General features: G+C 43.5%; 1 protein-coding gene across 2 annotated transcripts in view; it reads left to right on the top strand.

Moving 5' to 3' along the window:
• The window catches only part of LOC146809656 (sulfotransferase 2B1-like), a 710,434-nt gene that overhangs the window by 602,305 nt on the left and 91,051 nt on the right, over positions 1 to 17,078 (top strand). The window lies entirely within an intron of this gene.

Below are 17,078 nucleotides of genomic sequence, written 5' to 3'. Positions count from 1 at the left end.
ATCACCTAGGCATTGCCATGCACTCCTTCAATCGCTCAGGCAGTACCCATGCACTTATAAAATAACCCAGGCACTACCTATGCACTTCTCTAATCACCCAGGCACTACCCCTGAACTCATGCAATCACCTAGGCATTGCCATGCACTCCTTCAATCGCTCAGGCAGTACCCATACACTTATAAAATCACCCAGGCACTACCTATGCACTTCTCTAATCACCCAGGCACTACCCCTGCACTCATGTAATCACCCAGGCATTACCTATGGATTCCTCCAATCACCCAGGTACTACCCCTACACTCATGTCATCAGTTAGACATTACCCCTACACTCATGCAATCACCCAGGCATCACCTATGCACTCCCCTATCCCCCATACATTATCCCTGCACTCATGCAGTCACCAAAACATTAGCTATGCACTGTTCCAATCACCCAGGCACTACCCTTGTCTTGAGTAAGAACATTATCTGGTTTGCATTTGATTGTACTCTTTTACACAATTTACATCAGCACTAATCTTTTTCTCATAAAAATCAATCGGTTAAGGAGACTTCATGCTCCTAACTTAGGTTATTTTCTCATATATGAGAAACTTGTGTGTCCAAAACGAAAATAAGACAAATATTCTACGGAGATTCAAAAAAGAAATCAATTCAAGAGAATGATGAAACTGCAAAGAAAATGAAAAATGGACACTGTTGATGATATTTTAGGATACCAGTCAGAAAATAGTTCAGGTTTCAACTGATATGCTAATGTTATTTCAACTTTGTCTTTTCTCTAGAGGATCTTCATCATGAAATTATGAAAAATCGTGAAAAAGTGCAACATTTAATCAAGTTGTCAACTAGATAAAAAAAACATAAAGATTACAAATAATTTAAAAGTTCTTTGTCTCTATTTGAAAACTCAGAAAATATGTCATCATTTTAGTTTTTTAGAGCACTAACCATAATTTTCATGAAAATAAGACCCTCTCATATATGTAATTTCTAAAGGATTGGCTCTAGGTATTACAGTTTTGATTACATCAAGATGACGTCAGGCGTTCCACACTTTTGTAATAAATATAGAATGTTAGCAATCTAGTTGTTCATTGGGATACTGTTGAGAGGCAGAGGCCAGGGGCACGGAGTCTGAAAATTGAAGGCAGGTAGGAAAGTGCAGAGGCAACAATTTGACCACACTGGGCAGGCAGGAAGGGCAGCGGCAGCACAACAGACTATGGAGGGCAGTGGAAAGGGGGGCAGGGGCAACAAACCAACAATACAGGACTGGCAAGAGAGGCTGTGGCAATATAATATACCATTGTGGGCAGAAGGAAGAGGCAGTGGTAGTACAACCATACATGCCAACAGACCCGTTTCAGCCAGGAAACATCCAATGTTTTTAAGCTCAAATGGGCTTTATTTGATCTGTCTCCTGTCTACAATCTCCTCTTTTTCAATGTAACTCAAAGGGGGAAATCAATACCCCAGTTTTTTTTCAAAATCTCCCTCTTACCAAGTTCAAAATGTTCACAAGTATGGTACATTGGATAATGGTAGGCAGGAGGAATTGGGGTAGGGACATGGACTCGGATAACAGAGGACAGGAGGGACATGGAGAGGTGCACCAAACTCACCCTACAGGGCAGGCATCAGGGTTTGCAGCAGCACAATACACCACACAGGGCATGCGGGACGGGAGTGCAGCACAACAATCAATAGAAAGAAATAGGGAGGGGACAAGACTATGCACATGGACAACAGAGAACAGAGGGGAAAGAGGCAATGGTAGCTAGCTGGCCATAATGGACAGACAGGAGAGAAAGCTGCAGCATAACAGACCATAAAGGGCAGGAGGGACGGCTCAGGGGCATTACCATGGAACAGACAAGCCAGGAGGGAGGGAATAGGGGTCTGCACATGGAAACAGAGGGCTGGGGGCAAGGGGGCAGGGCAGGAGCAGCAAGATGTCCTTGGAGGTCAGGCAGGATGGGCACTAGAAACAAGACACACCATGGAGAGCAACAGTGAGACTATGATGGCATACACACAGACCATGGAGGGAAGGTGGGAGGCGGTCAGGGACAGCTAGCTGACCACACAGGGAAGGTGGGAGGGGCCATGGCAGCACAGAAGACCATGCATGGCAAGCGGTAGGGTTAGTGGCAGCACAATGGCTATGATGGGCAAGAAGGAGGATGCAGGGGCATGCACAAAGGACCATTGAGAATAGAAGGGAGGGTCAGGACCTGGGCACAGACAAGAGAGTTCAGGGGAAGGGCCCTCACAACATACCACGTGGAGCAGGCAGGAGGAGCAGTTGCAGCACAACAGACGAGGGAGGGCAGTAAAATGGACCATGGAGGACAGGAGGAAGGGGATAGGGGCATTGCATGTGGACAGGCAGGGTGGAGGTGGCAGGGACAGGTTACAGTCATCTGACAATGCTAGGCAGGTGGGAGGGGAGTGGCAGCTCAACAGAACACTCAGAGTAGATAGGAGTGGCAGGTCCATGGAACATGGTGGGCAAAAAGGATGGAGCAGGGGCATGCACAAAGACATCGGAGGGCCGGGGGAAGGAGAATAGGGACAGCAAGCTAAGCACAGAGGCTAAGCAGGAGGTCAATGATGGGCCATAGAATTGTGCAATGGAGGACAGGAGGAGTGGACTGGTACATTATGCTAAATGGAGGGCAGTGGCAGCACATCAGACCATGCATGGCAGGAGGGAGGAGGCTAGTCCATGGATTCAGACAACAGAGCATAGGGAGGAGGTGGATGGGGCAGCAAGCTAACTGTTCAGAGAAGGTGGGTATTAGGAACTTTATTGTTTTTAAAATGTGTGTCTGTGCGAACTACTTAAAATATGAACAAGTATGCAGCATAATCTCACTTTTATTCAGGAAGAAGAGGACGTTTGTGACTGTGACTCCGGGCTCACTTGGCAGAAACACCCCCTGACCCTCCACCCCCATCGCAAAATGTAATGCCTGTGAAAAGGGTAGGTGGACGCAGTGTTATATAGAACATAGTCCTGAGAGCACGATTGAAAATGAAAACTAGATATAGTATATGGTATAAACTATGCACCAAAAAGTGTGATATAAGATGAACCGGGGCGTGAAATATAATATGCAGTACATTGTGCGCAATGACAGATTCATTGGAGAGCGCGAGATAGCACAGGCACTAGCGCGTGCTATGCGATATGCACCTTGGAGTGTAATATGCACAGGGCAGTTTTTTGTAACCTAACTTATCTCTAAAGTTGTAATATAAAATATGTGCTGGGGAGTGCAACGTTGCATATGCACCGAGACAAAGATATGGATCCCAGATTGTAATATGTATGGCATAGCGCTGTGCGTTATAACATAGGTATCAAGGAAGGCACGTTAGATTGGGCAATATAACCTGTGCAAAGGCAAGTGTGGCATGACATATTCACGGGGTGGTGTTACAGTGCACATGGGCTAGAGAGTGTCATAGCACATGCACTAGCTGGTGGAATACAATACAGAGGTGTGTGGCACTCGGCGGGCACAGGTGGGTGTAACACAGCATTGGGCTCAGGCAGGAGCACGCTGTGACTCTCAAGTGAGGTTCGTCTCCTTTCCAGAGAGTAAAATAAAAAGTATTACACATCCGGCAGTGGATGTGTGTTTTATTAACCGTGAGGGGGATTTCTTGCATAGTTTGGTTGAATTTTTGTCGAATCCCCTTTGAATGGCTTGGTGTGCATTAAATGTGCCCGTCAATAGCTACCCATGTTTGTATAAATAAACGTCAACAGTGTCTACTTGGAGAGTACCCACCGGCGGGGGCGCCGGGATTAGGCACGGTAGGGCATCAGACACGTCAGAGCTTCCCTAGTTTTGTAAATACATTCCACTTGGATGCATAGTCGCCTTTTAATGAATATCATGCAAATCGTCATGGTGATAGGTACATACGGTTTGTCCAGCATGTCCTAGGTGTTTCTATAAATATATATTTTTTTAAATTTAAAAAACAAAACGCCGGCCCAGGGGGATGGGGTCCCCGGGGCCATCAGTGACCTGAGGAAGGGGGCAACGCAGCCCCCTCATAAAGAATAAAAACAAAAAAAAACAAAAAACAAAAAAAAACGGCCATGACCCGGGGGTTGGGGTCCCCGAGGCCGATTAAGGCCTTGGGAGGGGGGCCACGCGGCCCCCTTCCAATTTTATTTTTTTCAACAAAAAAAACTTAGGGTGCTGGGGAATGGGGTCCCCAGGGCCAATAAAATAGAAAAAGAAGGGGGGCCACACAGCCCTCCTTCTTAAAAAAATAAAATAAAAGACCGGCATCACGCCGGAGGCCACGCCCCCTCCTTGCAGCACTCTGAAAATGCGCCCCCTGGCCAGTTGTAAGTTGGGGAATTAATTCCCCTTCAATACTGAGGGTCCCTGAGGGCCAACTAGCCCAACAGGCATCTCCAGTATGCGCCAGGGAGCTGCGTTGCAGACAGGTGTTCTGAGGCCATGCAACGCAGCTCTGTGGCACTTACTGGAGGTACCTAGTGGGCTAGTTTGACCCGAGGGACCCTTAGGATTCAAGGGGACTTAATCTCTCAACTTAGAACGGCCACAGGGCGTGTTTACACAGTGGTGAAGGGAGGGGACGGGGCCTGAGGTGACGTGTGCAAACACGTCCTGTGGCTCGTTTTAAGTTGGGGAAATAATTCCCTTTCAATCCTGAGGGACCCTGGGGGCCAACTAGCCCACCAGGTGCTTCCAGTAAGTGCCACTGCTCTGCGTTGCAGAGAGGTGGTGCAGGCCGTGCCCCTTTTTACACCTCTTTGCAATGGCGCTTACTGGATGTACCTAGTGGGCTATTTTGCCCCTAGGGACCCTCAGGATTCAAGGGGACTTAATCTCCCAACTTCACAGGGCGTGTTTACACAGTGGGGAAGGGAGGGGACGGGGCCTGCGGTGACGTGTGCAAACACGCCCTGTGGCGCGTTTTAAGAGGTAGTTTTAATCCCCTGCCCTATTATATACTAGGGGCTTACAGAGGAGGTCATGCTAATCACAGGGGGACCCCAACGCATAGTCTTCCCTAGTGTATGTAGGTGTTTTCACTGTATTCTGAGTGTCTTTTAACAAAGCACTGGCTCTAGGACTGGTTAGTCAGACTCAGTTACCACCAGTATCCGTCTGAAAAAGTTGAGGATACAGGATGATTTTGCAACAAGACTTCTTTCTGCTCTTCTGTTTGTTCTTTCTGCACGTTATCCTTCTTCCTGCACTTTTCTTCGTCTTTGAGGACTTCTGTTGCTTCTTTCTGCATTTCTTTTTTTTCTTTCTGTGCGTTTTTTCTTCTTTCTTCACATGTCCTATCTCTGTAGGCATAGTTAGAAATTAGCATTTAAAAAACCTTTAAAATTCACTAAAAAAACCATAGGTTTCAGGAACGTTATAGTTAGCTGGACTTTTCACTCGTACAAAACCATTGAAATTCCCCCGTTATAGTTAGTTCAGCTAACTATAACTTGCGCGCCCGCAATGCACTGCTGATGACATCACATATTACATCACTCATGACATGGTCAGTGACATCACTCATGACATCACTGATGACATCACTGATGACATCATCCTTGTGATAGAGTGGCAGACCTCCTCTCCCCCTAATATAACCTTTGATACACACATTCAAAAATGGAAACTAAAATTTTCAAAACAATGGACATACCAATTCCCAGTTACAACAACCTATTCAGTAATTCTAAGATCCACATACACTCATTCACCAACAGTCCTATACAGTCACTCATACATGTACTCACTCATCCTATTTACTCATACACCTATATATTCTGTTACACAACGCCACTCATCCATAGAGTTACTCACACACATAGTCACTCATGCTAATAAAGAATCAAACATCCATTTACTTGCATATACAGTTATACACACACCACCACACTTACTTCTACAGAAACGTACACATACTTAGTCTTTTAAACAATCACCTATAGAAACACATACTTATTCATACAGGAACTCTTCCAATCTCTCACTCTCACATATACTCACTTATATACACCAATAGTCACATACACTAGTTTAAAACATATGTAGTTACTCATAAAGATACTATTGAGACAGTCATTCACTCACTAACACACCCATGCACACACTCATCCACCCATACAGTCCTGCACACATACTGTCTTCAACACATACAAACAGTGACTCACTCATTCATGCACCTATGCACTATGTAATACCCCAACCGAACCATACAGACACTCATACTGATACTCAAAAACCAACTAATAACCTATATAGACACTCATGTAGCAACTCACCAACCCATGCAGCCACTTATACACAAAGTGAGATACTGATACAGATATTTACATATTTAAACATTACTCACTAAGCCATGTATGCACTAAGATACACTTAATCAGTCAGTTATGCAATCAATTTTTCAAAAACAAATCATCCATTTAGACACTTATATACCCATTTATTCTTCCATCGACCTGGAGATATACATATATAAAACATATGTAATTTTCAGAAAAACACACATTCACTGGGTGATGTCATCTGTGATGTCATGAGTGATGTCACTGACCATGTCATGAGTGATGTAATATGTGAGGTCATCAGCAGTGCATTGCGGGTGCGCGAGTTATAGTTAGCTGAACTAACTATGACAGGGGAATTTCAATGGTTTTGTACGAGTGAAAAGTCCAGCTAACTATAACGCCCCTGAAACCTATGGTTTTTTCAGTGAATATATATATATATATATATATACATATATATATATATATATATATATATATCACAGAAAAAACCATAGGTTTCAGGCACGTTATAGTTAGGAATTAGCATTTAAAAAACCTCAGAAATTCACTGAAAAAACCATAGGTTTCAGGGGTGTTATAGTTAGCTGGACTTTTCACTTGTACAAAACCATTGAAATTCCCCCGTTATAGTTAGTTCAGCTAACTATAACTCGCGCGCCCGCAATGCACTGCTGATGACGTCACATATTACATCACTCATGACATGGTCAGTGACATCACTCATGACATCACTGATGACATCTCAAATGACATCACTGATGACATCATCCAGTGAATGTGTGTTTTTCTGAAAATTAAATATGTTTTATATATGTATATCTCAAGGTCGATGGAAGAATAAATGGGTATATAAGTGTCTAAATGGATGATTTGTTTTTGAAAAATTGATTGTGTAACTGACTGATTAAGTGTATCATAGTGAATACATGGCTTAGTGAGTAATGTTTAAATATGTAAATATCTGCATCAGTCTCTCACTTTGTGTATAAGTGGCTGCATGGGTTGGTGAGTAGCTACATGGGTGTCTATATAGGTTATTAGTTGGTTTTTTGAGTATCAGTCTGAGTGTCTGCATGGTTCGGTGGGGGGTATTACGTAGTGCATAGGTGCATGAATGAGTGACTCACTGTTTGTATGTGTTGAACACAGCATGTGTGCAGGACTGTATGGGTGGATGAGTGTGTGTATGGGTGTGTTAGTGAGTGAATGACTGTCTCAATAGTGTCTTTATGAGTATCTACATATGTTTTAAACTAGTATATGTGACTATTGGTGTATATATGTGAGTATATGTGAGAGTGAGAGATTGAAAGAGTTCCTGTATGAATAAGTATGTGTTTCTATAAGTGATTGTTTAAAAGACTAAGTATGTGTAAGTTTCCGTAGAAGTAAGTATGGTGGTGTGTGTATAACTGTATATGCAAGTAAATGTATGTTTGATTCTTTATTAGCATGAGTGACTATGTGTGTGAGTAACTCTATGGATGAGTGGCATTGTGTAACAGGATGTATAGGTGTATGAGTACATATGATGAGTGAGTACATGTATGAGTGACTGTATAGGACTGTTGGTGAATGAGTGGATGTGTATGTGGATCTTAGAATTACTGAAGAGGTTGTTGTAACTGGTATTGGTATGTCCATTGTTTTGAAAATTTTAGTCTCTATTTTTGAATGTGTGTATCAAAGGTTATATTAGGGTGAGAGGAGGTCTGCCACTCTATCACAAGGATGATGTCATCAGTGATGTCATCAGTGATGTCATTTGAGATGTCATCAGTGATGTCATGAGTGATGTCACTGACCATGTCATGAGTGATGTAATATGTGACGTCATCAGCAGTGCATTGCGGGCGCGCGAGTTATAGTTAGCTGAACTAACTATAACGGGGGAATTTCAATGGTTTTGTACAAGTGAAAAGTCCTGCTAATTATAACACCCCTGAAACCTATGGTTTTTTCAGTGAATTTCTGAGGTTTTTTAAATGCTAATTCCTAACTATAACGTGCCTGAAACCTATGGTTTTTTCTGTGAATTTCAAAGGTTTTTTAAATGCTAATTTCTAACTATGCCTACAGAGATAGGACATGTGAAGAAAGAAGAAAAAATGCACAGAAAGAAACAAAAGAAGTGCAGAAAGAAGCAACAGAAGTCCTCAAATACGAAGATAAGTGCAGGAAGAAGGATAACGTGCAGAAAGAACAAAAAGAAGAGCAGAAAGAAGCCTTGTTGCAAAATCATCCTGTACCCTCAACTTTTTCAGACGGATACTGGTGGTAACTGAGTCTGACTAACCAGTCCTAGAGCCAGTGCTATGTTAAAAGACACTTAGAATACAGTGAAAACACCTACATACACTAGGGAACATTATGCGTTGGGGTCCCCCTGTGATTAGCATGACCTCCTCTGTAAGCCCCTAGTGTATAATAGGGCATGGGGATTAAAACTACCTCTTAAAACAGGCCACAGGGCGTTTTTGCACACGTTAACTCAGGCCCCGTCCCCTCCCTTCACCACTGTGTAAACACGCCCTGTGTCCATTTTTAGTTGGGAGATTGAGTTCATTTGAATCCTGAGGGTCCCTAGGGTCCAACTAGCCCACTAGGTACCTCCAGTAAGTGCCACAGAGCTGCGTTGCAGAGAGGTGTAAAAAGTGGCACAGCCTGGACCACCTCTCTGCAATGCAGCTCAGTGGCGCTTACTGGAAGCACTTGGTGGGCTAGTTAGCCCCCAGGGGCCCTCAGAATTGAAGGGAAATTATATCCCCAATTTAAAACGTGCCATAGTGCGTGTTTGCACACGTCACCTCAGGCCCCGTCCCCTCCCTTCACCACTGTGTAAACGCGCCCTGTGGCTGTTCTAAGTTGAGAGATTAAGTCCCCCTGAATCCTAAGGGTCCCTAGGGTCAAACTATACCACTAGGTACCTCCAGTAAGCGCCACAGAGCTGCGTTGCAGAGAGGTGTAAAAAGGGGCTTGGCCTCAGAACACCTGGCTGCAGCGCAGCTCCCTGGCGCATACTGGAGATGCCTGTTGGGGGCGCGTTTGCAGAGTGCTGCACGGAGGGGGCATGGCCTCCGGCATGATGCCAGTCTTTTATTTATTTTAGTTTTTTAAGAAGGGGGGCTGTTTGGTTCCCCTTCTTATTCTAATTTATTGGCCCTGATGACCCCATCCCCCAGGGCCAGTCTCCTAATTATATTTTTTTGACCCCAATCCCCAGGGCCGGCCACTGTTTTTTAATATTTTTAAAAAATATATATTTATAGACACACCTAGGACATGCTGGACAAACCGTACGTACCTATCACCATGACGATTTGCGTGATATTCATTAAAAGGCGACTATGCATGCAATGAATCCACGTGGAATGTATTTACACCACTAGTGAAGCTCTGACATGTCTGATGCCCTACCGTGCCTAATCCTGGTAGACACCCTTGTCGTTTATTTATACAAACATGGGTAGCTATTGACGGGCACATTTAATACACATGCACACCAAGCCATTCAAAGGGGATTCGACAAAAATTCGACCAAAACCATGCAAGAAACCCCCCTCACGGTTAATAAAACACACATCCACTGCCGGATGTGTAATACTTTTTATTTTACTCTCTGGAAAGGGGACGAACATCACTTGAGAGTCACAGCGTGCTCCTGACAGAGCCCAATGCTGTGTTACACCCACCATTGCCTGCCGAGTGCCACACACCTCTGTGTTGTATTCCACTAGCTAGTGCATATGCTATGACACTCTCTAGCCCATGTGCACTGTAACACCACCCCGTGAATATGTCATGCCACACTTGTCTTCGCACGGGTTATATTGCCCCATCTAACGTGCCTTTCTCGATGCCTATGTTATAACGCACAGTGCTATGCCATACATATTACAATCTGGGATCCATATCTTTGTCACAGTGCATATGCAACGTTACACTCCCCAGCAAATATTTTATATTACAACTTTAGAGACTAGTTAGGTTACACAACACTGCCCTGTGCATATTACACTCCAAGGCGCATATCGCATAGCACGCGCTAGTGCCTGTGCTATCTCGCGCTCTCCAATGAATCTGTCATTGCGCACAATGTATTGCATATTATATTTCACGCCCGGTTCATCTTATATCACACTTTTTGGTGCATAGTTTATACCATACACTATATCTAGTTTTCATTTTCAATCGTGCTCTCAGGACTATGTTCTATATAACACTGTGTTCACCTACCCTTTTCACGGGCATTACATTTTGCGATAGGGGGTGGAGGGTCAGGGGGTGTTTCTGCCAATTGAGCCCGGAGTCACAGTCACAAACGTCCTCTTCTTCCTGAATAAAAGTGAGATTATGCTGCATACTTGTTCATATTTTAAGTAGTTCGCACAGACACAATGTTTTAAAAACAATAAAGTTCCTAATACCCGCCTTCTCTGAACAGTTAGCTTGCTGCCCCATCCCCTTCCTCCCTATCCTCTGTTGTGTGAATCCATGGACTAGCCTCCTCCCTCCTGCCATGCATGGTCTGATGTGCTGCCACTGCCCTCAATTTAGTATGAAGTACCAGTCCACTCCTCCTGCCCTCCATTGCCCAATTCTATGCCCCATCATTGACCTCCTGCTTAAACTCTGTGCTTAGCTTGCTGCCCCTATTCTCCTTCCCCCTGCCCTCCGATGTCTTTGTGCATGCCCCTGCTCCATCCTTGTTGCCCACCATGTCCCATGGACCTGCCACTCCTATCTACTCTGAGTGTTCTGTTGAGCTGCCACTCCCCTCCCACCTGCCTAGCATTGTCAGATGACTGTAACCTGTCCCTGCCACCTCCACCCTGCCTGTCCACATGCCATGCCCCTATCCTCTTCCTCCTGTCCTACATGGTCCATTGTACTGCCACACCCTTCTGCCCTCCCTGGTCTGTTGTGCTGCAACTGCTCCTCCTGCCTGCCCCGTGTGGTCTGTTGTGAGGTCCCTTCCCCTGAACTTTCTTGTCTGTGCACAGGTCCTGACCCTTCCTTCTATCCTCCATCGTCCTTTGTGCATGCCCCTCCACCCTCCTTCTTGCCCATCATAGCCATTGTGCTGCCACTAACCCTCCCACTTGCCATGCATGGTCTTCTGTGCTGCCATGGCCCCTCCCACCTTCCCTGTGTGGTCAGTTAGCTGCCCCTGACCCCCTCCCACCTTCCCTCCATGGTCTGTGTGTATGCCATCACAGTCTCACTGTTGCTCTTCATGGTGTGTCTTGCTTCTAGTGCCCATCCTGCCTGACCTCCATGGCTATCTTGCTGCTCCTGCCCTGCCCCCTTGCCCCCAGCCCTACTCCCTCCCTCCTGGCTTGTCTGTTCCATTGTAATGCCCCTGATCCGTCCCTCCTGCCCTTTATGGTCTGTTATACTGCAGCTTTCTCTCCTGTCTGTCCATTATGGTCAGCTAGCTACCATTGCCTCTTGCCCCTCTGTTCTCTGTTGTCCATGTGCATGGTCCTGTCCCCTCCCTCTTGCTTTCTATGGATTGTTGTGCTGCACTCCCGTCCTGCATGCCCTGTGTGGTGTATTGTGCTGCTGCAAACCCTGATGCCTGCCCTGCAGGGTCAGTTTGGTGCACCTCTCCATGTCCCTCCTGTCCTCTGTTATCCAAGTCCATGTCCCTATCCCATTTCCTTCCATGATCCAATGTACCATACTTGCGAACATTTTGAACTTGGTAAGAGGGAGATTTTGAAAAAAAACTGGGGTATTGATTTTCCCCTTCGAGTTACATTGAAAAGAGGATATTGTAGACAGGAGACAGATCAAATAAAGCCCATTTGAGCTTAAAAACATTGGACGTTTCCTGGCTGAATCGGGTCTGTTGGCATGTATGGTTGTACTACCATTGCCTCTTCCTTCTGCCCACAATGGTCTATTACATTGCCACAGCCTTGAAGGAGGGTAGATTTTGTATCACAGGGGGCCCCTGGCCCGTTCTGTCCACACCTGAAGTATGAGACCCTTGTCCTTGCCCTGCCAGCTGCATTTGTAGGCCGTATTAAATTGACCAGCGGGTCCTGTGTTGCTATATAATTATCCTGAGACATCCTTTCCACTCAGCCAGCATAAAACCCCTGTGTAGGCCCTTCTGTTCAATATGTAGGCCTCTTTGTTAAATTGACCATAGCTCTGCAATTTTAGTGTATAGCAGTCTGAAGGCAGGTCTGCGAGGCCTTCTGATCCAAACTAGTAGCCCCCACCCTACCCGAGTGCTCCGTGCTCGGTATCAAAGTTCAACATCCCCCTGAAGCTGTCGACATACAGTAGGCTGCATCCTGGACTGGTACTTGCTTCCTGGGCAGGTTTCCCGCTTTTAAGGAAGTGGCAACCGCAGAGCGTCAAGTTAGGAGAACTGAGGAGATTTTATACATGAATATATTGAATTCCCGTACAATACCCATTATTTTCTGCTTGCTCTATGGAACTTACGATAAGCGATTGGCCTGAGAGACTGACCTTTTCACCCAGTCCATTGTCAGCATTAAGTGGGTAAATGACGAAATGTCTGGTAAAATCTGCAGACGAAGCTTTTGGGTAGCATACGTAGGTAGATGTAGCGTGCAAAGGAGCCCACAAAATGATATAAAAAGGGAGCACCCACAGATATCGACGGACTACCTCGCCGTCTGTATGTAGGTTAACAGGCAGTGCAGGTTTTCCCCAAGAGCTGGGAGCTCTTGTCTTCCTTTGCTTAAAATGTCTTGCTCTGCTTTGCTTGAAGTATCTTATTCTATTTTACCTATATGAAATGTCATGTTATGTTTAACCATTGTTCTCTTTACTTTTGCATTTAAAAGATTTTGTATTGTAATTGCAGGAATGCTTTCTCTAAGAGTAAACGTGAGTGTTCCTAGGTAACATTTTCCTTGGTGTAACTTGTTTCTCATGATGCATTTATAGATGTGTTTTCTCTCTCTCTCTGTCAGTACATTAATTGAGATACAGAGAATATTATGACAGCTGTATGATTATCTGGATTCTGTATTTTGTACTTTATGTCTCTATTCTGCGGTTTCTTTGAAGTTGCATCTTCTCATTAAACTGCCATTGTATTCTGCCTCCAATTCCATGTCTCATATGTCTGTTTTCTTCATTTTTGGAGCAAGCGTTCCTAGGCATCCCGGCTCAAATTAAGGTGCCCCTTTTGTCCCTGACTCACTCTCCTGCTCAGTTCTGTGGTGGCTCCCGGGGATCTGGGGACCGCCCCTAGCTTCCTTGACCCGTAATAGATCTTCCCTCCAACAGCCTCTCTTGCAAGTCCTGTATTGTTGGTTTGTTGCCCCTGCCCCCCTTTCCACTGCCCTCCATAGTCTGTTGTGCTTCCACGGCCCTTCCTGCCTGCTCAGTGTGGTTAAATTGTTGCCTTTGCACCCTCCTACCTGCCTTCAATTTTCAGAGTCCGTGCCCCTGGCCTCTGCCTCTCAACAGTATCCTAATGAACAACTAGATTGCTAACATTCTATATTTATTACAAAAGTGTGGAACGCCTGACATCATCTTGATGTAATCAAAACTGTAATACCTAGAGCATTTCCTTTAGAAATTACATATATGAGAGGGTCTTATTGGCATCAAAATTATGGTTAGTGCTCTAAAAGACTAAAATAAGGACATATTTTCTGAGTTTTCAAATAGCGACAAAGCACTTTTAAATTATTTGTTATCTTTATGTTTTTTTATCCAGTTGACCACTTGATTAAATGTTGCACTTAGGGGAGAGGATGTGGTGTTACTTCCAGAACTGCAGACTTTGCAACTGGGGAACCAGGTTGAAGTTTCTGCTTCAGCTCGACATTCTGTGATTCTGGTCAAATCACTTAATCTCCCCATGTCTACAACCAAAATGAATTTGTTCTTGTGTGATGTAACCAATGCTCATGTAAAGCACTCCAATACCTGACAAGTCTGCACTATATAACACTGCAAAAACACAAAATAATAAGTGTTTTGCACACTTCTGTCATTGGGCTATATTTGGGCTACATCTGGGTGATTTTGGGCTACATTTGGGCTCTTTTGTCTCCGGTGGCCATCTTGGGAGATTTATTTGTTATGAAGTTTCCTAATTTCCTCATGTACTGCAGTCTCCTCAGTAGGAAATGCTTTCAGTTTTTTACTTTGATTCCATCATGAAGGTATTCAGATATGTCACACATTTGCCATAAATTCTGAATGTTAGCACTCTAGTTGCTCATTAGATCACTGTAGTAAAACTACTGCACCATGGAAGTCTGCTCCTGGTATTAAAAGTGCATGTTTCAGTCTGCATGTCAGAATTTTTTAATGAAATAGAAGAGGATTTGAGAAGTCACTCAAAATGTGCCCTCATTTTCTTTCTTCAGCATTAATCATAATTTCTATGGCAAAATGAACCTCCTCATTGTGTTCCTTTTTAAATTAAATGTTTTAAGTGTTACCAGTTTATTCCAATCAAGATGGCTTCAGGTGTGCCTTACTTTTGTCATAATGAAGACAGTAAGCGCTCTAGTTGTTTTTAAGAACATTCTGGGACATTCTGTCATTGGGCTATACTTGGGCTACATCTGGGTGATATTTGGGCTACATTTGGGCTCTTTTGTCTCTGGTGGCCATCTTGGGAGACTTATTTGTTATGAAGTTTCCTAATTTCCTCATTTACTGCAGTCTCCTCAGTAGGAAATACTTTCAGTTTTTTACTTTGATTCCATCAAGAAGGCATTCAGATGTGTCACACATTTGCCATAAATTCAGAATGTTAGCACTCTTTTTGCTCATTAGATCACTGTAGTAAAGCTACTGCTCACCAGGGAAAACTGCTGCTGGTATTGAAAGTGCATGTTTCAGTCTGCATGTCAGAATTTTTTAATGAAATAGAAGAGGATTTGAGAAGTCACTCAAAATGTGCCCTAATTTTTCTTTCTGCAGCACTAATCATACTTTTTATGGAAAAATGAACCCCCTCATTTTGTTCCTTTTTAAATTAAATGTTTTAAGAGTTACCACTTTAATCCAAGCAAGATGGCTTCAGGTGTGCCATACGTTTATCATAAGTAGGACTGTTAGCGCTCTAGTAGTTCTTTGGAACACTCTGGGAAGCTGCAGTAGAACACAAAGGAATCAACTGACAGTCTCTGCCCTTGTTGGATGTACATGTTTTACTGAGAATGTCAGACTTCATTCTCACATGACTGAGAAAGATAATGTGAATTTACAGAAAATAAGCTCTCAGTTTAGCCTATAGATCACCTTCCAAACCTCTGTGGTAAAAGCATGAGAAAATATTTTTCTCTCAATCATGACATCCCAGCAGAAGGCTTTTTCACATGGTGAAATCACCTTAGAACATACCACAATTCCTAAAATGAGTATGGTACCATCAACAAATGATTTATAATGTAACTAAAGTCTTAAAACCTTCTATTAACTGCAATGCTTTTTAATGAGGTGTTATCATGTATATTGGTCCCAAGATGGCTGCCAACACTTCTTGGATGAAGTGCTGACAGCCAATCAGATCTCAGGATGAGATGTGTGGTTAGGCTCCGCCCACATATATATATGCTTTTAAATGCTATTTTCTCAGGAAATACTGAACAGATTTACACCAGACCTGCAAAAGGCACTTCCTTGACCTTATGGCTACCTCTCTGCCAAATTTCAAGTAATTCTGTTCAGCCGTTCGGGCTGTAGCTGTGTCTAAAGGTCCTATGGAAAAATGCATGGGGAAAACGCGTTTTGGGACCCCCCTTTTTTCTCGGCCCCTGCTTGACGAATCCCCCCGAGACTTTCAGGGTAGGAGCGGAGCGTAGCGCCCCACCTATTTTGAAAATTTCGCAAGGATTCGTCGACCGGCGCCAAAGTTATTCTAAATAGAATGTTGCGGATTTCCTATGGAAACAGGGTCCTAACTATAACTACCTACTGGCGACCGCCAGTAGGTAATATAACATCTATAGTCTTTGTTGATGTCTCACCTTGACAATATGTTTTCTTTTGTGTTTCGGGCTACACTAGCCGTATTTCTGCTTTTTGGCTATTATGGATTAAAGGCTTTCCAGTATTATATTGTATTTTATCATTACAGCAGCACTACTTGTATGAAGATGGTCTCTATTAGTTAATGGTAGATAATGAATACTCTCAAGGAGTTCATATCACATGACCTTGTTTATGAAAGAATTACAATCATTAGCTGTAAGATGCCTGAGGTGTGGTCCCCCTAGGGTTATTGTCGTCACAAATATGTATCTGGTAACAAACAGATTTAGATTTTCTTGAGGTCTTTTGTATTTGTTAATTCATTGAGATGCTCCCTTGTAAGAATGTTATCCCTTGGTGTATGAAGTCTAATACAGAGAGATTTTCCCTGGATATGAATTTCAATAACAATGTTAAGATTATGTAGTGTAAGCCACTTATATGCCATTTTCAAAATCACATACTATTCATGTTGACCTTCACCTTTGAATCATAAATTATCTCTGATTTAGGTGGTTGTATACATATGATTTATGCTGAAATGTAATGTTTTATCTGTTGACATAAATTATTTCATTTCATGTTCAATCAACCTTCCAATACATCAAAAGAGAGCAAGCACACAAAGACTTATGGTATCTCAATATTTACTTGACTTATCTAGTATAACATTAAGATATTTTAGTCAGTTACATTACACAAGGCCAAATATACTTAGGAATGGTGAGATTCGTTAATTTGCCAAGAA

Source organism: Triturus cristatus, chromosome 7 (genome assembly GCF_964204655.1).
Source record: "Triturus cristatus chromosome 7, aTriCri1.1, whole genome shotgun sequence".
Classification (NCBI taxonomy): domain Eukaryota; kingdom Metazoa; phylum Chordata; class Amphibia; order Caudata; family Salamandridae; genus Triturus; species Triturus cristatus.
The sequence above is the reverse complement of the archived record's forward strand: the minus strand, read 5'-3'. Positions and strand labels throughout refer to the sequence as shown.